The 23,012-nt window shown below is 46.0% G+C and overlaps 1 non-coding gene across 1 annotated transcript; it reads right to left on the bottom strand.

Moving 5' to 3' along the window:
• Nucleotides 1-17,102: 17,102 nt before the first annotated feature.
• Trnaa-cgc lies at nt 17,103-17,175 on the bottom strand. Its single transcript has one exon. It is a non-coding gene; the product is annotated as a tRNA-Ala (tRNA).
• Nucleotides 17,176-23,012: the final 5,837 nt, after the last annotated feature.

Raw genomic sequence — 23,012 nt, 5'->3', positions numbered from 1 at the left:
GTCCTAAGGTTAGTTAGGTTTAAGTAGTTCTAAGTTCTAGGGGACTGATGACCTCAGAAGTTAAGTCCCATAGTGCTCAGAGCCATTTTAAACATCCTTTAGGGACAAAATTTTCATTTCTCCACATAATTTCCATCTCTCTCAACTGCCTAACGCCATCTTGGAACCAGCGCCCGTACATCCGCACGGTAAAATTCTGGACCAACCTGTTGGAGCCACTGTTTGGCAGCGTGCATAAGGGAGTCTTCATCTTCAAACCTTGTTCCACGAAGAGAGTCTTTCAGTTTCCCAGAGAGATGACAGTCACATGCAGCCAAGTCAGGACTGTAAGGCGGGTGATTCAGTGATATCCATCCGAGTTTTGTGATCGCTTCCATGGTTTTTTGACTGACATGTGGACTCGCATTGTCGTGCAATAGCAAAATGTCCTGCTTTTGCCGATGTTGGCGAACACGACTCAGTCGAGCTTGAAGTCTCTTCAGTGTCGTCACATATGCATCAGAATTTATGTTGGTTCCACTTGGCATGATGTGCACAAGCAAGAGTCCTTCGGAATCGAAAAACACCGTAGCCATAAATTTTCTAGCAGAAGATGTGGTTTTGAATTATTATTTTTTTTTTCCGTGGGTGAATTTCCATGATGCCACTCCATTGATTGCCTATTCCTCTCTGGTGAAAAATGATGGAGCCATGTTTCATCACCTGCCACAATTCTTCCAAGAAATTCATCTCCACCATTCTCGTACTGATCCAAAAGTTCGCTGCATACCGTTTTTCTTATTTCTTTGTGAGCCACTGTCAACATCCTGGGAACCCATGTGGCACAAACCTTTTTTAAAGCCAACACTTTCAGTATTCTGCAAACACTTCCTTCCCCTATCGCAACGTAGCGTGACAATTTGTTCACTGTGATGCGTCTGTCAGCAGTCACCAGTTCGTTAACTCTCTGCACATTGTCTGGAGCGTGTGCAGTACGAGGCCTGCCGCTGCGAGGACAGTCTTCAATATTCCCGTGCCCACTTTCATCACGTAACCTGCTTGCCCTCCGACTAACTGTACTGCGATCGACAGCAGCATCTCCATACACCTTTTGCAACCTCTTGAGGATGTTTCCCACTGTCTCGTTTTCACAGCACAGGAATTCTATGCCAGCACTTGCTTCTGACAAACGTCAAGTGTAGCAACCATATTGAAGAAGTGCTGTGACGGCGCCACTCACGGGAACAGGTTGAACAAAGTTTGAAAACAAGCGGGAAGGATGTATCTAAACACTGTAAAACTTCCACACATGCGGAACGAAAACGGTGTTTTTACAAAAATAGTGTGCATTTCTTGCCGGCCGAAGTGGCCGTGCAGTTAAAGGCGCTGCAGTCTGGAACCGCAAGACCGCTACGGTCGCAGGTTCGAATCCTGCCTCGGGCATGGATGTTTGTGATCTCCTTAGGTTAGTTAGGTTTAACTAGTTCTAAGTTCTAGGGGACTAATGACCTCAGCAGTTGAGTCCCATAGTGCTCAGAGCCATTTGAACCATTTTTTGTGCATTTCTTTTGGAGTGACTCGCGTAGATAAGGAAATCATGTTGCTGTGTGGTCCCCTTGTGAGTGCAGTGTAGAGGGCACCAGCCCCACCAGCCTCACTATGCACCTGTACCCAAGTACGGGAGACACCCTGCTTGCGACTTTGCTGCCACTGGCGACGCTCGGCAGAGCAGAGGTGAGCGAGCACGTGCGCTAACAGCTGACGGCGAGGCTGCGAGTACTCGCCGGGTGTGGAGCGCGCACGCTGGGACTCGGGCGGCCCTGCGCTGCTGGCGACCTTGAGGGCCGCGTCCTGGCCAGAGGCCAGCGGCCGGCCCGCCCAGGATCGCGGAAACACCGCACCCGGCCCGACCGGACACAACTCTCGGGCGCCGCGTCAACGACCTCTGCCCCGCGCGGCCGCCGGTACACCCCTGCACTGATCTGTGTGGTTAGCGGGTCTGCATTGACGATGGTGGCGCACTGGAGTTAAGGGTCGGGAATCTCGAAATATTCTCGGCGTACTCACAAGGGGAGGCCGCCAATTGTGAAATTCAGATTCGATTCATACTGCGCATAATAAAAGCTCATGGCCAGAGGTGTAATGTGGCAATGCACCAAGATGCACTTCTCAGCCGTTGTCGAGAAAATCGACAGTTAAAAGAAACCGTTGCGGTGAAATACTCTCTACGATTAATAATTTTCTACAGCGTCGTGGTGCAGCGGTAAGCGCTCGGGTTCGTAATCCGAAGGTCGCCGGATCGAATCTCGCGCCATGTAACCCTTTTTTTAGTATTTGTTTTGTGTGTGTGTGTGTGTGTGTGTGTATAATTCCCGGCAATCAGTTGCAACAATTATGCATATAATAAGTTGTTGAAAGTCGTTTGTCGTGGAAAAACTGGCGACTTCGAACATCATTATGTTTTCCGCAAACAAAGTTGTATTTCACAAATGTTATTAATTGTCCTCATAATGTTAACCACATATAGTTAACGGAAGACGTAGAAACGGTATTCCTAAACGAATACGTATAGCGTAAGTCAAACGTTCGAATTAGAATAGAGACCCCACGAACACAAATTTGCTTGCTAACTTCGAAAGAAGGTAGATTCGGTCCCTAGCGCAACTTATAACATCGTCGAAAATCAGTGCAGACGGGAGAGCTTTGGTACACCCTGTTAAAAAAACGGAAAAATGGTGGCGGTACAATTGGAGAGCGATCCGCCTTCACCAACATGCATAAGCAATTCATTAATAGTATATATTTGAATTACAAAAAACTAATAATACCCAGCGAGGTGGCGCAGTGGTTAGCACACTGGACTCGCATTCGGGAGGACGACGGTTCAATCCCGTCTCCAGCCATCCTGATTTAGGTTTTCCGTGATTTCCCTAAATCGTTTCAGGCAAATGCCGGGATGGTTCCTTTGAAAGGGCACGGCCGACTTCCTTCCCAATCCTTCCCTAACCCGAGCTTGCGCTCCGTCTCTAATGACCTCGTTGTCGACGGGACGTTAAACACTAACCACCACCACCACAAAAAACTAATAATAAAAAAAATGCATAGCGCGAGATTCGATCCGGCGACATTCGGATTACGAACCCGAGCGCTTACCATTGCGCCACGACGCTGTAGATAATTATTAATCGTAGAGAGTATTTCACCGCAGCGGTTTCTTTTAACTGTCGATTTTCTCGACAACTGCTGAGAAGTGCATCTTGGTGCTCTGCCACATTACACCTCTGGCCATGAGCTTTTATTATGCGCAGTATGAATCGAATCTGAATTTCACAATTGGCGGCCCCCCCTTGTCAGTGCTCTATGATGTTTCGGGAGTGCGGAGTCGCTCGAATAGCCGTGCGTGTTATAGTCTGTCTGTAAACTCAAGAGCGAGCAGCGCTTTTGGTGGGGGAAGTGGCCTTTCCCGGAAGAACCCTGTCACTGGCCTACAGGGCAACCCAAAATCAGTTGCCCGTTACCTATATAGCGGTGTAGTTCGTTCGGGGTCAGGGATTTTCTCTGCCTCGTGATGACTGGGTGTTGTGTGATGTCCTTAGGTTGGTAAGGTTTAAGTAGTTCTAAGTTCTAGGGGACTGATGACCGTAGACATTAAGTCCCATAGTGCTCAGAGCCATTTGAACCATTTTTGGTGTAGTTCGGCGTGCAGTGATATACGTCGTTCCAGTTCGTGGGATCTTAGTTGCCAATCTCACTCAGTTGACTTTATGTACTCACTGATATACTTCAGTATCTGGAAGTGATGGATAATCGCCCTGCATTGCAAGAAAATGTGCAGAATACGAAGGAGATATTGGCGCAGAACGAGCGATCGATCGTCTCTAACGTTATTAAAGCTTGTGTTAAGGAGGCTACACAAAAAGAACTGTTGGCTAATATTACCAGTCCCAATCAAAGGACTGCAGTTTATGCAAACGTCAGCCTCGCCAAAATAGGACGCATAAGGAAGGAACGCGAAAGCAAGGCGCATGGTTTACTGGAATCCCCGCAAAGGAAAACTAATAATTTAGGGAGGAAACCTATCGATATAGACAGTTTCACAACATCGGTCATTCGACAAACGATGGAGGACTTTCACATAAACCAAAAATAATGCTCACATTGCGGAAATTACTCACTGGCGTGAAACGAAAAATACATTTTCGTTGCAAAAAATGGCTCTGAGCACTATGGGACTCAACTGCTGAGGTCATTAGTCCCCTAGAACTTAGAACTAGTTAAACCTAACTAACCTAAGGACATCACACACATCCATGCCCGAGGCAGGATTCGAACCTGCGACCGTAGCGGCCTCGCGGTTCCAGACTGCAGCGCCAGAACCGCGCGGCCACTTCGGCCGGCTTTTCGTTGCAGAAAGATGTTATACACAAGAAATTGCGTGGATTGGGATGTACCTGGAAATACTTTTCAGACATGTTTACGAAGGCAATGACAAAAAAAGCAGTGCGAATCGAATTAATACAACACACGTAATTATAAATATCTGGTTACTTTTTAAACACTCTTCGTGTTGCAAGAATTGTTAAGTTTTAATGCAGCCCTTCATTGAAAACTTCTACCTTTTAGTAGAAACACAAAGTAAGAACAAGCCTTAAATTCTACAGACTGATTGCACTATATCTGGTTCGTCTTACCAATAGAGGAACATTCATTCATACGAATAGGCATTCGGTTCTATGTTTGTCGTAGAATCCTGATTTCCGTTCTTATGTTAATATTATTTACTCTATAATGTTTTGTTTAGAAAAAGCTATCGTCTTTTGTTTTCCTTATACCGTTAACGCATTTGTCTAAAAATAAACGCAGACGGCGTCGTCACGGATTTAAAGCGCGCGCCGCGGCACGGACTGTACTACGTTGTGGAACAGCCTGTAAAAGCGCCCTGTGACGTAGCTGGGTAGGCAGAGTGGGGACTCGCGCGCTAGCTCTTCAGTTTACCGACAGACTATAAGGAGCAACATCCGCAGTTTGGATTGCACAGACCCCTCATAGAAGCCACGCTGCGGATCGACGTCGGTGGTCGGTGTCCCCAGACTGGATTTTTATTCTAGGCAGTCTCCCACACCTCTCTGCTTGAATACCGGGCTGGTGCCCAAGTCTCGCCTCAGTTACAAGATTTGTAAACATTTAATAGAAAACTATGGCTAAGGCTGACTGTTGGGGTGCGTACATTCCGACTCGGGGCGTAAATAGCTGGCGACAGAGAGGGCATCCTGCCACCCCTTAAACCAAACATGCGAATCCTGTAATAACGATACCGACCTTGTGCTGATGCGGGACAGTGGCGTAAGGGAAAAATAACTTTCAGAAGTGCACATTTACGCACCTGCCAGATATCTTCGCCGCCCGCGGTGGCCGGGCGGTTCTAGGGGCTTCAGTCCGGAACCTCGCGACTGCTACGGTCGCAGGTTCGAATCCTGTCTCGGACATGGATGTGTGTGATGTCCTTGGGTTAGTTAGGTTTAAGTAGTTCTAAGTTTTAGGGCACTGATGACTTCAGATGTTAAGTCCCATAGTGCAGCGCACTGATGCAGTGTGCGATGTCGGTCTCCCACGGCTCGCCCGAAGATGTCTGGTTCAAATGGTTCAAATGGCTCTGAGCAGTATGGGACTTAACATCTGAGGTCATCAGTCCCCTAAAACTTAGAACTACTTAAACCTAACTAGCCTAAGGACATCACACACAGCATTGCCCGAGGCAGGATTCGAACCTGCGACCGAGGGGTCGTGCGGTTCCAGTCTGAAGCGCCTAGAACCGCTCGGCCACAGCGGCCGGCGTGAGGTTGGAAAAGGACATTCTGTTTGTGAGCTGGCGAAGACAACCAGTCTGAAAGCAAAAAACTCGTTGTGATCACAGGCTGTTCTGTAGCTTAGTCTGAGATCTAGGCTCGGTTGGAACATGGTTGTGAATTTGAGAAGCCAGTAAATATGAAAGCAAGGAGCTACCGAAAGTTTCTGGTACTCCGGAGGTAGGGAGATAGGTCTATGCATTCCATCTCCTCACAACTATCACAAACTTGTCTTCATTGAGAGTAAATCATGGCCTTAACCCTTTCAGACCGTCTGGCTACAGTTGTGTACATTACCTTTACTCTATCTTAGTTGCAAACAGAAGTGTTTTTTTCTCAATAGAAACCTGAGGTACATTTTTGTTAACGTTCAATCTTTTCATCGTGCACAAGTGCTGTCAACTGTTGGGCATCACTATGAAAATATCAACAAACCAGTGTAGCAGTTCGCAGCAGCTTGTGACCACCAGAACACGCAGTTGTGGTTAGTTCTCTATATTCCACTGTATAATCGAATAATTGTTATTTTGCAGGGCAATTATTGAACGATCATATTACTATTTATTACAGTAGAGAATATTTTGTAATTAGTTATTTTAGTCCATAAAATTAAGCGAAGTGTACAGAATATGTTTTGAAAACGAATACATATTTTTGTATAAATCTTACTTCTAAAATCATTTCAAAATCGCCTAAGAGCATTATCAAACAAAGAAAAATATTCCTCCCTGCAGAAATCATGACTGAATGGGTCAATGGGATTCCATGCGTAACCCTCAACTGATAGCCGCTGTCCCAGTTTATAAGGTTTTTTGCCATCCGTATATCCGCGGATGCCCTAAAAGAATTCCAGTGTAGATACACATTAGCCGAAACTGATGTTTTTTGTACTCCATCGTATGCCTGGTGGATGTTCAGCAGTAGTGAGCTTTATGGGTTGTAAAAGGCCATCTATAACTCATTTCAGTTCATCTCTCGAAATTATAGATTTAGGTCTATAGTGCGAAAACTGTATAGTTCTTCCTATCAGTATTAACTACTCCCACTGTTACTCCACTCTGTTACACAGCGAGAAAGAATAAAGTCAAGAACCAGAATACGAAAGTAACGAGACTTCTCGTATCAGTGAGAACGAAGACCTAGCATTACTGAGAAGCTTCTGGGGAGGCGTGGTTCATCAGTGAAAGAAATCACTTACGAGACGCTAGAGCGACCAATTGTAGAATATTGTCCCCTGTTTGGAGTCTTTATCAAGTAGGCGTGACAACAGGCAACTGACGAATGCACATATGCGCTATTAGGATCGTAATATGTTCGTGTAGCCCGTATCAAAGTATAACAGAAATTACAGGGTAATTTAGAAAGAAATCCTTGGAAGAAAGCCTGTTGTGTAAATTTAGAGAATCTGTATTCGAAGAAGATCGTGCGATCATTATGCTGCCATGAACCTACACGTCTTTTGAGATAACCTGGTACGTTACACGGTTATTTGGAAAGGATTAGCTTGTGTTCCTTGGAGGAAAGTATGTGCATTCTGTTATCACGTGCTGCAACTGTTACAATACAGTCGAGGAAATGACACTGCCACATAGTCTGGACTCTGAATCCGTCCCACAGAAAATATGGCAGTGATGCAGCATTAATTCTGATTCGTAGCGCCTGGCGGCTTTAATTCAACAGAAGGGATTGCTGTCTGCTGCCCCTTTCACGTGTCTGACTCTCGCGTAACGTGTCAAGCCACGTACGAGGACATTGTGTACAAACACTGCAAACTTCTAGAAGCATCGTCCCTGGCCCCTCCGCGTAACACGATACCTCAAGCGACACGCGATACACTGCAGTCTTGGGCGCAGCTGGTGGATGCCAAAAGCTACCTGCCACGCTTCCCGCGCAACTTCAGAGATGTTACAGTGCAAAACGTGCTTCAGTTTATGGTGAAGTGACATTGGCGTAGTAATATTCGCAAATATTTCCGATAATGAAATAGCTTCCACCCTCGTTCCGTCCTCATTCAGAGACGTTCAAGATTTTTAGTTCATTTTTGTCTGTAAGAGCTCATGCTTTCGCTCCAGGAGTCTATTTCGATAAAATTCCTCTGGGGGTGTGATCATGTCATATGTGACAAAAATACCAGCGTTTCTGTAGCTATTTCAGGCAGCCCACATCAGGATAACATTTTTGATTTAATTCTAATGTAAAAATATCGATTAGCAATTCTTAGCCATTCCTGCAATGAGTGTGATGAACTAATTATTTCGGTATTCGCCTGAAATGATTTGAAGACGTTAGGTGTAAATAATGGTAAGGAACAAGTCATTTGCTTTGAGAAATTGCGCTTTAAAGTTTAAATAAACTCTCATAAATAAGATATTTCAGATACGCGCCATGTAATTTTTTTATTCAAGTAAGTCATTGTTTTCTACGGTAAAGACATATTTCTAAAATGATTAATCCTACCCAATATTCTATTCTTAAAAACTCGTTAATGGTTTTTTTACGTAATTTACTTGCAAACTTAGTGTACTTAATATGGTTTAGCATTTACTTACTACTGTTCAGTTGTTGGGTGAATTAACGAAAAATTACTGGGAAACCTCTTAAAAATATAAATGTAAAACACCCTAATTGTTTCAATTTTTATATGCGAAGATCTGAATTACCAATTTTTGCATTCATAAAGTACAGCATCCCTGAAAATTAATGAATGATTCCGTGCAGTTAGAACCAGTTTTAGCCAGCACCTTACTTCTACACATAATCAGTGTTAAGGACGACCCTTAGCATTTCTACTATCATCCTACCAGGTAAATTTATGTAAACAATGGTAAAAGACGCTACGTCGTTTACTTGCTTAAACATATATTCATGTCTACCTGACTATCTATTTCCGAAGCGCCTTCGCGTTCAGGAACATATTCAGGCAATTTGTCTGAGTCGTCGTTATCCATCGTCAGAGTCGCGCGGGATTAGCCGAGCGGTCTTAGGCGCTGCAGTCATGGACTTTCCGGCTGGTCTCGGCGGAGGTTCGAGTCTTCCCTCGGGCATGGGTGTGTGGCTGTTCTTAGGATAATTTAGGTTAAGTAGTGTGTAAGCTGAGGGACTGATGACCTTAGCAGTTAAGTCCCATAAGATTTCACACACATTTGAACATTTTCATCGTCAGATGCGTATAAATCATCTATGGAAAGCATTTCACTGGAACGAACGCGGCACGTGTAGCTATAGCTGGCAGCCGCGTTTCTTATACTGACCACTGTTAACATGCCACACCATGACAAAGCTGCCATTAGCGAGAATTTGAAATCAGAGATACATCTGCTACTTTCGGTTTATCGCTGAACAACTAATATGAATAAACCATACCTCTTCCCACGTCTGACGTGCAGTAACTATGTCTCTCATCGGCTGTCGCTCATATTGTTTACAACCGAGGTCTTCATTTAGCGAATAGCCTGGTTATCCGTGTGACGAGCGTCTTGTGCCAGGCGCCACCTGTCTCGATTACCATTGCAAGACATTGACTACTGAAACGAACAACAGCGCGCTCGTTCAGTACTTGCGTGACAAGCATTTCCTTTACTAGGACAAGAAGTCCGCGTAACATTATCATGACTGTCAAGTGTGTTGTCCAGCGAACTCCTGCAGTTGCGTTCGTTACCAACCAGGAAGCGAGAGACAACAAGAACAAGGCGATTGCACGCGACCTGTGGCACCACTTGACAATATGCTCGCACATTACGAGTTCTGTACCGCGCGCATGCGCTGTCGGTTGGGACGCCGCGCGCGTCGGCATATTTCATTCCGCGTAAGGAAAGGCACGGGGCCGTATGGACTGCGGCCGCAGAGTCAATGTGCTCGGAGCTCCCGGCGAGCGCGCATGATTCACGGTTCAGCAGGACGTGACACGTCAACCACCGCCCCCACCTCTCCCTCCCCCCACATCCAACTTACCAAGCTACTGCCACGCCACACGCGATGGCTATCGAGGTTCACGACACCTGCACTATAATGGCAGATGACCACTCAAAGGTTCGTTGGCACACACACACACACACACACACACACACACACACACACACACACACAAAGAACAGATATGACATACATACGAGGGTGACTCCAAAAGAAATGCACACTATTTTTTAAAATCCGTCTTTTATTCTACATGTTTGAAAGTTTTACAGTGTGTAGATACATCCTTTAGGAACAATATTTTTATTTCTCCACATAATTTCCACCCCTCTCAATTGCCTTACGCCATCTTGGAACCAGCGCCTGTGTACCCGCACGGTAAAATTCTGGACCAACCTGTTGGAGCCACTGTTTGGCAGCGTGCACAAGGGAATCATCACCTTCAAACCTTGTTCCACGAAGAAGGTCTTTCAGTTTCCCAAAGCAATGATGGTCACATGGGGCCAGGTCAGGACTGTAAGGCGGATGTTTCAGTGTTGCCCATCTGAGTTTTGTGATCACTTCCATGGTTTTTTGACTGACATGTGGCCGTGCATTGTAGTGCAACAGCAAAACATCCTGCTTTTGTCGATGTGGCCGAAGACGACTCAGTCGAGTTTGAAGTTTCTTCAGTGACGTCACATATGCATCAGAATTTATAGTGGTTCCACTTGGCATGATGTCCACAAGCAAGAGTCCTTCGAAATCGAAAAACACCGTAGCCATAACTTTTCCAGCATAAGGTGTGGTTTTGAATTTTTTTTTTTTTTATTGGGCGAATTTTCATGATGCCACTCCATTGATTGCCTCTTCGTCTATGGTGAAAAATGATGGAGCCATGTTTCATCACCTGTCACAATTCTTCCAAGAAATTCATCTCCATCATTCTCGTTCTGTTCCAAAAGTTCACTGCATACCGTTTTTCTTGTTTCTTTGTGAGTCACTGTAAACATTCTGGGAACCCACGTGGCACAAACCTTTTTTAAAGCGAACACTTTCAGTATTCTGCAAACACTTCCTTCCCCTATCCCAACGTAGCGTGACAATTCGTTCACTGTGATGCGTCTGTCAGCAGTCACCAGTTCGTTAACTCTCTGCACATTGTCTGGAGTGTGTGCAGTACGAGGCCTGCCGCTGCGGCGACAGTCCTCAATATTGCTGTGCCCGCAAGGTTTCCCAAGAGACTCATGGGTTCAGCAGTAGAGGGTAGGTGGAGTCTGGGTAGACCAAGGAGAAAGTATCTGGATTCGGTTAAGAATGATTTTGAAGTAACAGGCTTAACATCAGAAGAGGCACCAATGTTAGCACTGAATAGGGGATCAGGGAGGATTTTTATAAGGGGGACTATGCTCCAGACTGAACGCTGAAAGGCATAATCAGTCTTAAGTGGTGGTGATGATGATGATGATGATTTGATAGGCGAAAACACGTCACGCAACAACAAACACATCTGCTTTTTGTTTGGACAATTAAGTTTCTTTTGTGCACTAATTTCATGGAAAATTTGGGTACCTCTCTCTCCAATCCGGCCGCTCATTGTGCATTCATTACGATGACTCTCATCTCTCGGTAGAGACTGAGCGCTTTCTCATAAAAGCAAGCCTCAAAGGTCACAGCCGATACCTATTCGGCACAAAGTTATTATTGAAATAAATTTTTGTAGCTCCGTCATATGTCACATCTTATGACGGAGATGCGACCATTTATTTCAATGATAAGAGAAGTTGCGCACCTATTTCTCACTTGCAGCATGCTGCAAGTTCGTATAAAGTTATTGGGTGATCCTCATCTCGGATAGTACACGCCGTCTACTCCAAAGTGTTCCGCTCGCCGCCAGAGGCGTGTTCTGCGCACGGTCTCCTGCGGTGCTCTCCGCAGCAAGTAAACAGACAGCCCGAGAGGCAGGATATTTCGAGGAGCCGTGACGCCGCTGCCTGTCTCTCTGTCTCCTTTCGCCTCCTCGCTGCCCGCTCGGCTGGCGGGCGCCTGTCGCCGATCGATAGCAGGCGTCCCCGACCTTGGCCGTGCGACCGACACTTTCGCGAGGACGCCGACAACAAAAGACGCCTCGCCGGGTGCAGGCGAGCACAGAACGGCTCCGCCAGAATGGAGCTTCTTCGAGCTGCTCCTTTTGCCGGCTCCTCCTCCAGCCGATTACTGGTCAATCTTCGTGTGGAGGAGATGTTACAGGGCCACAGAAGAGCCACTTTCACTGCGACGCACGAACAGCGGATTAATCGCGAGAATCTGGGCGCGGTTGGCTCGTGGAGGGGGGTAGCCTTTGTGCTGCCTCGCTTGGACGCGATACTGGTGATTGCATTGTCCCCTTAGTGGCGTCCGCTCCTCTCTCTTCTCCCTTCCCTCCATCCCACCCTCACCTTGCCTGCACGGAATTGGGTATTGTCCGCCGGCGGGGAACGAACCCATCCGTCCCGGACTGGCTTCGTATCCACGACCAACGCTCTTCTGTCATCGCGACCAGTGCCAGATACACTTTATGAAAAAAATCCTAATTTGTCGCTAACTTTAATAAATAACCAATTATGGTCAAACAGCACATTATCTTTCGGTATCTGCCTATATGCAACGAAAAATAAATAAATAACCTCACAACTGGGCTCAGTGGTCACAAACTAGAAACAATCATATAATCGCAAAACAGTCTTCATATAACGTATACTTGCGGAAAGAGAATGCGAGTAATTGCAGCACGTAGGCCGGCCGAGGTGACCGAGCGGTTCTAGGTGCTACAGTCTGGAACCGCGCGACCGCTACGGTCATAGGTTCGAATCCTGCCTCGGGCATGGGTGTGTGTGATGTCCTTAGGTTGGTTAGGTTTAAGTAGTTCTAAGTTCTAGGGGACTGACGACCTCAGAAGTCCCATGGTGCTCTGAGCCATTTGAACCATTTTGCAGCACGTAGATCCAACTATTAGTATTTATACCCGGACTAACGTTTACTTATACATTAACTGCACCAAAGTTAAAGAATGCAGAAAACTACCCAGTTAATACAAAAGGGAACATGTTAGCAACGCGAACACAGAATGAAGTAGCATTTTTTTTCGTTTTTTAATCAAAGATTTTGAAGTCAATAAATTTTTTCTGGGTTTGTGACCGCATTGTCAGTACGCAAAATTACGAATGTTTCGGTCACTGTTGCATGTCATCTTCTTCAGGATATACAAAAAATTCTCGGTATTCTTGCCACGTCAGTTCTGGGTAAAATCTCGTGCTTTCGACGTTTACCTCCATCCTCATCGTCAGGAGCTGACTGTCTTCACTGCTGCTGTGGTAGCCTCTACATAGCCCGAAGACAGCTTCTGATTCGTCGGCTTATGATTGGTCGGCGATTACGTACTGCTGTCGCAGACGGTGTCACTGTGTGCGCCGGTGGCGCCACCGCTTCCGTTTCAACGTAAACCTTGGAAGGAACGTCTCTACTGTTTCTCTGCATCAAGCGCTCGTTTACATGCACAGCTCAGATGGCATCCGGTATCGCGGTTAAAGTTATTTTGGCTCATTCTTATTTCAACAGCCTCCTTAATAACAGAATCCCAGTACGTAGAGGCATGGGACAGAATTTTAGTTTCATCGAACAATATCAGAAGCCGTCTTCGGGCTATATGCAGGGTGTTACAAAAAGGTACGGCCCAACTTTCAGGAAACATTCCTCACACACAAATAAAGAAAATATGTTATGTGGACATGTGTCCGGAAACGCTTAATTTCCATGTTAGAGCTCATTTTAGTTTCGTCAGTATGTTCTTCCACCTACGCTCAATGGAGCACGTTATCATGATTTCATACGGAATACTCTACCTGTGCTGCTAGAACATGTGCCTTTACAAGTACGACACAACATGTGGTTCATGCACGATGGAGCTCCTGCACATTTCAGTCGAAGTGTTCGTACGCTTCTCAACAACAGATTCGGTGACCGATGGATTGGTAGATGCGGACCAATTCCATGGCCTCCACGCTCTCCTGACCTCAACCCTCTTGACTTTCGTTTATGGGGGCATTTGAAAGCTCTTGTCTACGCAACCCCGGTACCAAATGTAGAGACTCTTCGTGCTCGTATTGTGGACGGCTGTGATACAATACGCCATTCTCCAGGGCTACATCAGCGCATCAGGGATTCCAAGCGACGGAGGGTGGACGCATGTATCCTCGCAAACGGAGGATATTTTGAACATTTCCTGTAACAAAGTGTTTGAAGTCACGCTGGTACGTTCTGTTGCTGTGTGTTTCCATTCCATGTTTAATGTGCTTTGAAGAGAAGTAATAAAATGAGCTCTAACATGGAAGGTAAGCGTTTCCGGATACATGTCCACATAACATATTTTCTTTCTTTGTGTGTGAGGAATGTTTCCTGAAAGTTTGGCCGTACCTCTTTGTAACACCCTGTGGAGGCTACCACACCAGCAGTGAAAACAGTCATCCCCTGACGATGACGATGGAGGTAATCGTCGAAAGTTCGAGATTTTATGCAGAACTGACGCGGCAAGAATACCGAGAATGTTTTATATGTAAGTGCCGTCGCGAAAAACTTCGTTCCCATATTCTTCAGGATGTTTTTGTTCACTGTAAACAAATTATTAAATTCTACTACAGATGTCACTATCCGAGTAGTGCCCATCGCAGAAATTCTCTCCAGTTTTCTCAACGAGCTCAGAAAGTAAGGAGAGCTACAGGATTCGAAAGATGATAATCCTGTATCCTTGCTGAAGACTGAAGAAGCTACTGTACTCGTACTATAAGCTGGAGTGTGACTGACGTGTTTTCTAAAGTATTTCTCCAGTTTTCTCGGCCGCTGTATTCGGGCTTTTTCTGTCGGGCAGTCATGCGACAGGTGCGGTAAACACTGCCCGCGAACGAGGCGGTACCGTAACAGCGAGTTATCTCTCGCATGATTAAGCCACCATTACACGCTCGGCCTGGGCGCGCAGCACGCCGCGGTCGTTGCTCCAGACGGCGCCCGCACTCGGCGCGCGATCGCGTAACGGCGGAACAGCGTACCTGCCAGTAGGACGGGTGATATTTCCAAAAATATCGGGAATCCCATATGTCGATATTTAAGAAATATCACCGTCTGCCTTCGATACGTCGGAGAGAATTATCGATATATTTGTGAGTCGACGGGATTAATATGGACGCACTGGCCAAAAGAAAAAAAAAGGCTGCACACTATAAATATACTGCCAGTTTTAGAACTGTAAATTGAGTATTGATTTATTATTAGTTACTCTGTACATCTAAAATCTAGTAGCCTGCTTATCCCCTGTGGCGATAACCACTTTGCTAACAATGATAACTTCAGGTAAGCAGCACAATAAAGGTGTCCTATGGGTCCGTCTACGGCCGCAGGTTCGATTGCTGTTTAGGGCATGGATGTATGTGATGTCCTTAGGTTAGTTAGGTTTAATTAGTTCTAAGTTCTAGGCGACTGATGACCTCAGATGTCAAGTCCCATAGTGCTCAGAACCATTTGAACCATTTGATTTGATAAGCGTTAGTGATAAACGTTACTTTCAGTTCAGTTGTTGGCGATATAAATTGTAGTTATATTTGTTTTTATTTTGATCCGATGATGGATAGCTATAACAGGAACGCATCATAAGAAATAATAAAAACATTGTGATCTAGAAAATTTCTGCGTATAATTGCATGAGTTCTCACTATAACTGACGATAGTCGCAAATGCCTAGTCTCCTTTGTGCTATTATTATTATTATTATTGTTGTTGTTGTTCTCGCCTCTTGAAACGCTATAATTCCTACAGCAAGAATACTTAATACTGGCAACATCACCGCACGACTCGTCGGTAGCTCAGATGGTAGAGCACTTGCCCGCGAAAGGCAAAGGTCCCGAGTTCGAATCTCGGTCGGGCACACAGTTTTAATCTGCCAGGAAGTTTCATATCAGCGCACACTCCGCTGCAGAGTGAAAATCTCATTCGGGATCTTTGGTTGAATTGTTACATCTTCCCATATCGTGCAGCAACATTCCAGAAGACAACGGACAGGAGTACTGTAGACAGTGTCTTTAGTAGATCTGTCACATCCTCCCACACCGTGCAGCAGTGCTGCAGAAGGGAAGAGACAAGCACGGTGTAGACAGTATCTTTACCAGACCTCTCACCTATTTCCATACCGCATAGCAATACTCCTGAAGGAACTGAAAAGCGTGTTGTAGGCAGTATCGTTAGTAGACCTGTTGTATCTTCTGAGATCTCTGCCAGTAAAACACTGTCTTTCGTTCGCCTTGGCTAAATGGCTCTGAGCACTATGGGACTCAACTGCTGAGGTCATTAGTCCCCTAGAACTTAGAACTAGTTCAACCTAACTAACCTAAGGACATCACAAACATCCATGCCCGAGGCAGGACTCGAACCTGCGACCGTAGCGGTCTTGCGGTTCCAGACTGCAGCGCCTTTAACCGCACGGCCACTTCGGCCGGCTCGTTCGCCTTCCCCACAATGTTACATACGTGATCCGATTTAAGTGGTTCGTTCCAAAGTATTTATTTACGGATTCTTCCGTTGCTTCTTATAAAGATTCCATATTTAAGGTTGAATAACAAGTACACGGAAACTGCTTGGGAATGTAATGTGGTAGTTTCCCGTTACTTTCCACATAGGCAGTAGGATGCCTAGCCTAAAGTCAGCCGCTCACTATGAGTCAGACGCTGTCTGTAGCCGCCCCTCTGGGGTTCAGTCGCTACTTGTAGTCTTTTTGTACCCAAGGAGATAAGGTGCCTCTTCCGCCAGCTCCGCCGTACCGAAGTCCATCTTCTCCGCCTTCGCTGCCATTCAGGCCTTCAGCGTATCCCTGGAAAGGGGTCCTCACGATGTACAATCACCCGCGCCAGGTGAACCAAGGCTTTTTAACGATGTGTTACTCCTCCCCCTCCTCCTTTCTCAACCGGGCTGGGGACCGGCTATGGCGGAGTGGGAAGATTGGTTTGTGGGAGAAGACTGAGAGGAAGATTGAGACCGAGCGGTTCTAGCCGCTACAGTCTGGAACCGCGCGACCGATACGGTCGCAGGTTCGAATCCTGCCTCGGGCATGGATGTGTGTGATGTCCTTAGGTTAGTTAGGTTTAAGTAGTTCTAAGTTCTAGGGGACTGATGACCTCAGCAGTTAAGTACCATAGTGGTGGTGGTTAGTTGTTAACGTCCCGTCGACAACGAGGTCATTAGAGACGGAGCGCAAGCGCGGGTTAGGGAAGGATTGGGAAGGAAATCGGCCGTGCCCTTTCAAAGGAACCATCCCGGCATTAGCCTGAAACGATTTAGGGAAATCACGGAAAACCTAAATCAGGATGGCCGGAGACGGGATTGAACCGTCGTCCTCCCGAATGCGAGTCCAGTGTGCTAACCACTGCGCCACCTAGCTCGGCAAGTACCATAGTGCTCAGAGCCATCTGAACCATTTGAAGAAGGAGATAAAAGATGGTAGACGACATAAAGGGAAGAGGAAATTATGCTGACCTGAAGAGGATGGCAGAAGACCGGACAACCTGGAGAACTACCATGTGAAAACCTGCATTTTGGCAGAACACTGATGATGATGATGATGATGATGATCAAGCACACTGTTTTAGTATTACAGTGTACTCGTTGTTCAACCAAATGAACTAATATTTGTGTGAGTTATCCTGAAACGGGATTTTAAAATGTTTCTTATAGAACTTGGTTTGCATCAGATTTGAACCGTGTTTCATTCGGAGTTACACTAAAATGATTTCAAATACGTCTATACTAACTAGGATAATATTTCATACTGAAGGCAATGGGGAATCGTATCGACGCAATCATCTAGCAAACAGCTCAGTTGCAGAGCCACGTTTACAAGAACGTTTTTGCGGGTATTATTCGACCACAGTGTTATTGCAACTTACAGTGCGGACGCTTCGGTCGGCTCGTAAATTTTTGTAGTGTTATTTCACGAGGACACGGTGAACCATTTGGCAGTATATGTACAGCTGCCTTGAAATCATTCACAGTGCGACGCGTTCTCCTTAGTAATCACTGTACTTGTTTAGTGCAACGTCACCGCGTCTTTGCAATAGCGACCGCCGGGCGCCAAGTGCAGCAATGGTAGGGTAATATTATCCCATACTCCTACCCTCGTCAGATCTCGTTAATTTTGAGGCAGACAGTACATATGGACTGGTGGATTTACTTTGTGTTGGGAAGTCGCAAGTGAGGCTGTCAGCGAGGCGTCGAGCGCAGCCCGGTAGCAGCACCGGGCCGCGCAACCGCGGGGAAGCGGGCGGCATCGCGGCGGCTGCCGCAACGGCCGCCGTGGACGTTGAACCTGTGGCCCGCGAGGAAGTGACGCGGTCGTTGCTCGCGCAGCCTCCCGCTCGATCACGGCGTCGACTCGACTCGACTCGCCCGGCCCGGCCACGATACATCGATACTCCGGCAACGCGCTCCAACTGCCATCAGATAGGGCGGCTGGTGCCGTTCTCGGGACCGGACCCGCGGCCGATAGCACGCGTGATAAGGCCGACACACAGACACACTCCTTTGTGTCTGCGGCTTCATCGCCCGGCCACCGGCACTTCGCTCAGTCGGCAAGAAACGCTTGCGTAAATGCCCTTCGGAACTGTGGCCACGTCACTCCGTTGTTCGTACGAAGGATCCGAGGCCGGTTCTTCCATCGTTGCTGAAGACAGACCTCGCAACAGTGGATGATACCACAAGGCGTGTCAAAAGACGCTCAAGAACTCTTAGACTGAGGAAACTTACCTTCGTGCTACTCCTTCGCGTTAATCTCACAAGACATGGCGAAATTGTTTTTACGAGGGTTGCCCGGAAACTAATGCAGCACAATTTTTTTTTCTCTCTCTCAGCCGTAAACAGTGCTACGAATGCGAAACGTTACGTAGTATTATTTGAAGTCCGCTGAGAGAGTGCACCAAGTTTCCGTCACTTCCGACAGATAGCGTGGCTGCAGGACAGTTTCAAAATGGCGCCTGTAGGTGATGTACGTTACAAGCAATTTCTCGTTGCAGAGCCGGCCGGTGTGGCCGAGCGGTTCTAGGCGCTACAGTCTGGAACCGCGCGACTGCTACGGTCGCAGGTTCGAATCCTGCCTCGGGCATGGATGTGTGTGATGTTCTTAGGTTAGTTAGGTTTAAGTAGTTCTAAGTTCTAGGGGACTAACGACCTCAGATGTTACGTCCCATAGTGCTCAGAGCCATTTGAACCATTTTCTTATGAATGTACAACGCACTGTTGCTAGAATTCTAAAAGGTATTATAGAAGTAGTGAACCTGGAGTACTATGCGGTGTACGGTGCGCTTTGATGAAGTCCGTGGTACCTTAGAATCGAAAACCGTTCACTTATTCTCTCGTATGCAGTGGAAATACCAAGGGCGATCAGAAAGTTTCCATTCGAAGTCTGAACCGTTATGCCAATCAGGCAAAATCGTCATCAGCATTGAGGCCATCGTCCCATCGACGCACCCGTTTAGTAAAACACCGTATCCTGCTGCGTGAAGAGGTCCTTTAACTGCCCGCTACACACCCTCGTCCTACAGGAATCGTCGCCACTTCAAAGCCTTTTTTATGGTCCCGAAGACCTGAAAATCCCACGGGGAGAGTTCAGGACTGTAGGGCGGGTACCTGAGCCTCTCCCACTTGAGTTCGTATTAACTTCTGCGTTCCCACATTTGCAATACGGGGACGTGCATTATCATGAATCAGCAGCATCCGTAATTTTTCCAGACGGTGGTTTTTGACAGACATGCTGCCCCATACATACTCTTCGTTCTCCGATGGATGTATTTGCCCATTGGCAGCCATGAAGTGAATAATAGTACGCTGGTCCTGTTTGGACGCACTTGGCAAAAGCGTCGTCATAGTTCACGTTGCTCTATTTGGAGCATGCACATTAGAAAGACACGAATTCCACACTAATACCTCGCTTACATGTTGGTGCTTGTATACCTACATCAGACTCATGCTATGTTGGATATACGCTGCAGTAACGCCCTCAAATGAAATTTTTTTGATCGGCCCTTATATAAGTATGAAAGGAAGTATATGTGTCATAACTTGTGATAACGACAGCGAATGTTAAGACTGTTAACCTTCCAAGGTTTCAAAAAAGAAGCAGCTCTTCAACACAATAGTGACACAGACATACGTGTGAGAGTTGCCCATTTTTCAATACTAATTGAAAAAAATTCGGAAAGTTAACGTTTGCTATCATGTTCATGGAGACTCTATACAACAGCCATAATACGAGACGACGTATGAAGAGTGTTCTGTTCTGAGGCGTCACAAACTACATGCAAGTGCACTTTGTAGCTTTGTATATGCAGTAGTAAACCAACTTGACTGCTTCTAGTGTATGCACCATTGAAGAAAGTACCTAAAAACTGGCTGGCCATTTGGCCAAAAGTCTGAACAACCGCTAGGTCGCCTAAGAGTGATGTAGAGTTATGACCAAATGTGCATAAACATACCTGTTTGGAAACAAAATATTAATCGTGTACAGATCTCTTGATGGTGAAAAAATGGTTCAAGTGGCTCTGAGCACTATGGGACTCAACATCTGAGGTCATCAGTCCCCTAGAACTTAGAACTACTTAAACCTAACTAACTTAAGGACATCACATAAATTCATGCCCGAGGCAGGATTCGAACCTGCGACCGTCGCAGTCGCGCAGTTCCAGACTGAAGCGCCTAGAACCGCTAGGCTACAACGGCCGGCTCTTGATGGTGAAATGCTGCAACTGGATAAAAGGAAAAAAGTTAAATTTCTGCATCCTATAATAACTTACAGCAAAGAATACCGTAACAATTTTTAAACTGCACGAACAGAATGTGTGAACGTGAGTGACTATCCAGTCACACAAGAAAGCCAATAATAGTGGTAAAAATAATAAACATGGAAATCAGCCTTTTTTGAAGCATTTGCTTTGGTGAGCAACGTGTCATGACTTTTTCATTTAAATGTTAAAAACGTTTCACAACACCGATTTCAAAAGCATCCTAAGGAGTAAAAATTCGAAAACATCAGTGAAACTATAGAATGGAGACGGTCACAGCCAGTTCTCTATGTGAAGTAAGGCAGTTATTCAAATAGTACTTGGTGAATGGAAGTGGATTGCCTCCGACGTAGATGAAATTTGTGAGCTGGTTCAGAAAATTCAAGTCACTGTAATATAAGCCCTTAAACCCAGCAGTTTCGTCGTTCATTACTTGTACAGTTCGTAAAGTGAATGGTACCAGAGACCACATTTGCGCTCAACAGCTCTCATTTTGTCAACTGATGTTAACGAAATAAAGCTTTCCAAGTCGCGCCTTCCCGTTAACATTTTTCGCTCATATATAACGCGCGGTTCCCTCCGTCCTGAACACCCACTCTGTCGAACGAAAGAGCGGAGGCACTTGGCGCGTCTAGCGCTACGGAATGTGGAACTAACCTCCCCATTGTCGGTAATATATGTCCATCGGTCGCAGTTAGCGAACGTATGGGAGGACAGAGCAATTGGTGGCGCAGCGAACGCTCCATCGGCAGTTCCGATTCCTCTCCCAATTAAAACGCACCGCGGTTTCAACGTTTACGATCTGCGCCGATCCATTCGGGGCGAGAAGGTTCGTGTTCCCGCCTAACTGCCTGTCGATCCACGATGCGTTTTTATCCGTTTAACCTCCCTCATCTCTACCCTCTCCCCTTGTTCTCCCCACCTCTCCGTTTCACCGCAGTGAAGAGACAATGCGCCTTGTGCAGCGGTAATTTTTCCAGCTTGATGCACCTGCATTCGATCGCAGTTTCCAACTCATTTACAAGTCGCCACACACACACACACACACACACACACACACACACACACACACACACATACTTTAAAGGTGCCGCCAGAGGAACTCTTGCGCGGCGCTAGCTTGTAACGAAGCGAAGAGATATCTTTAATAAGCAGCTAACGAAGCAAGCTCCTCTCCTGAGCTAACACACAGTCCTTGCATCTTCTCCTGTATACCACGCGCGTGTTCAGACAACACGAAGTATATACTGCGATGTTTTTGTTAAGCCATTGCTGCTTCTAATATAAAAACGGAAATGTCAGTTTAGGGATTAGTCTGCCATGCAGCATCTAAAAAAGTTTCAAAAGGAATTCCAATGAACTGAACGCCACGAGGAGCATCAAAATTTTTCTCTGAGTTTCTTGATTGCGTTTCTCTTATCACACAGACACGCCTCTTTATTTTTCTGGTCATTATTAGTTATTCAAATATTAATCCCCGGTCAGGTCGCCAGGTTCTCTGCAGGGCCGACGAGGACAGATGTATGTGGAAATCATTGACAAGAAAATGGGACAGGGTGAGAGGATTCAGGAAATAATTTCCATGGTAGTACAGGGAGCTGCAGAGAATAAAAACTGTAAGGGAAGAAAGAAATTGTAGTATTTCCAAGAAATAATTAAGGACTTCGGGTGTAAGTTACACTCTGAATTGAAGCGGTTATCGCAACAGAGCCACACCAAACCATTCAGATGAGTGACGGCAAAAAAGAAAAAAGATCTGATCGGCAACTCAACTCTTTCATGGCTACACTACCCAGCCGATCGGCAAGAAACGCTACGACCGGGAACTGTCTTCATACTGCGTTAGTACGTTCCGGTTGGCCGTCAGCGATATGCTTTCCTTTTTCTTTCAAGAGTTGGCTGTAATATGATGAGCTACCTCGAACATACCATTGAAGAAAACCATCTGCAGGTGAAAGACTGTGTTGGCCTTAGCCTACCTGTCGTTATGATTCGTGAATTACCTTGACATCCCCTGTTAACCAGCCAATCCAACTCTTAGTACTCAAAAATTTATTGGGATATTAATTTCCTTTTGGAGTTTACGCAACATATTTTGTAGAATCTTCATTTGTTATCAGACGCACCAAACAAAAACACCTAACTAGCTCAGGGATGGACCGGAAGTAATGCGTAGAAAACATTACATTGACGAGAACACATTCTCTACATAATATAGATTTATTTGCTAGCACGACAAAGAAAAAGGTGGAAAGAGATCTGTCAAGAGAAACAGATTTTAGCAAAGGCCTAATACGTGAAGAGAGAAGCCAGTACAACTTATACAGTGAGTGCAAAACTTATACCTGCACCACCAAAACGGTCGTACTGGACAATGCTGCACGTACTCTCATATGGTGAGAGGTGGGAACACGTAATACACCGAGGAACATTGTCTAATCATCGT

The sequence above is a fragment of the Schistocerca americana genome, chromosome 8 (assembly GCF_021461395.2).
Source record: "Schistocerca americana isolate TAMUIC-IGC-003095 chromosome 8, iqSchAmer2.1, whole genome shotgun sequence".
In the NCBI taxonomy this organism is placed as follows: domain Eukaryota; kingdom Metazoa; phylum Arthropoda; class Insecta; order Orthoptera; family Acrididae; genus Schistocerca; species Schistocerca americana.
Note: the sequence above shows the minus strand (reverse complement) of the source record. Positions and strands in the feature narration are given on the sequence as shown.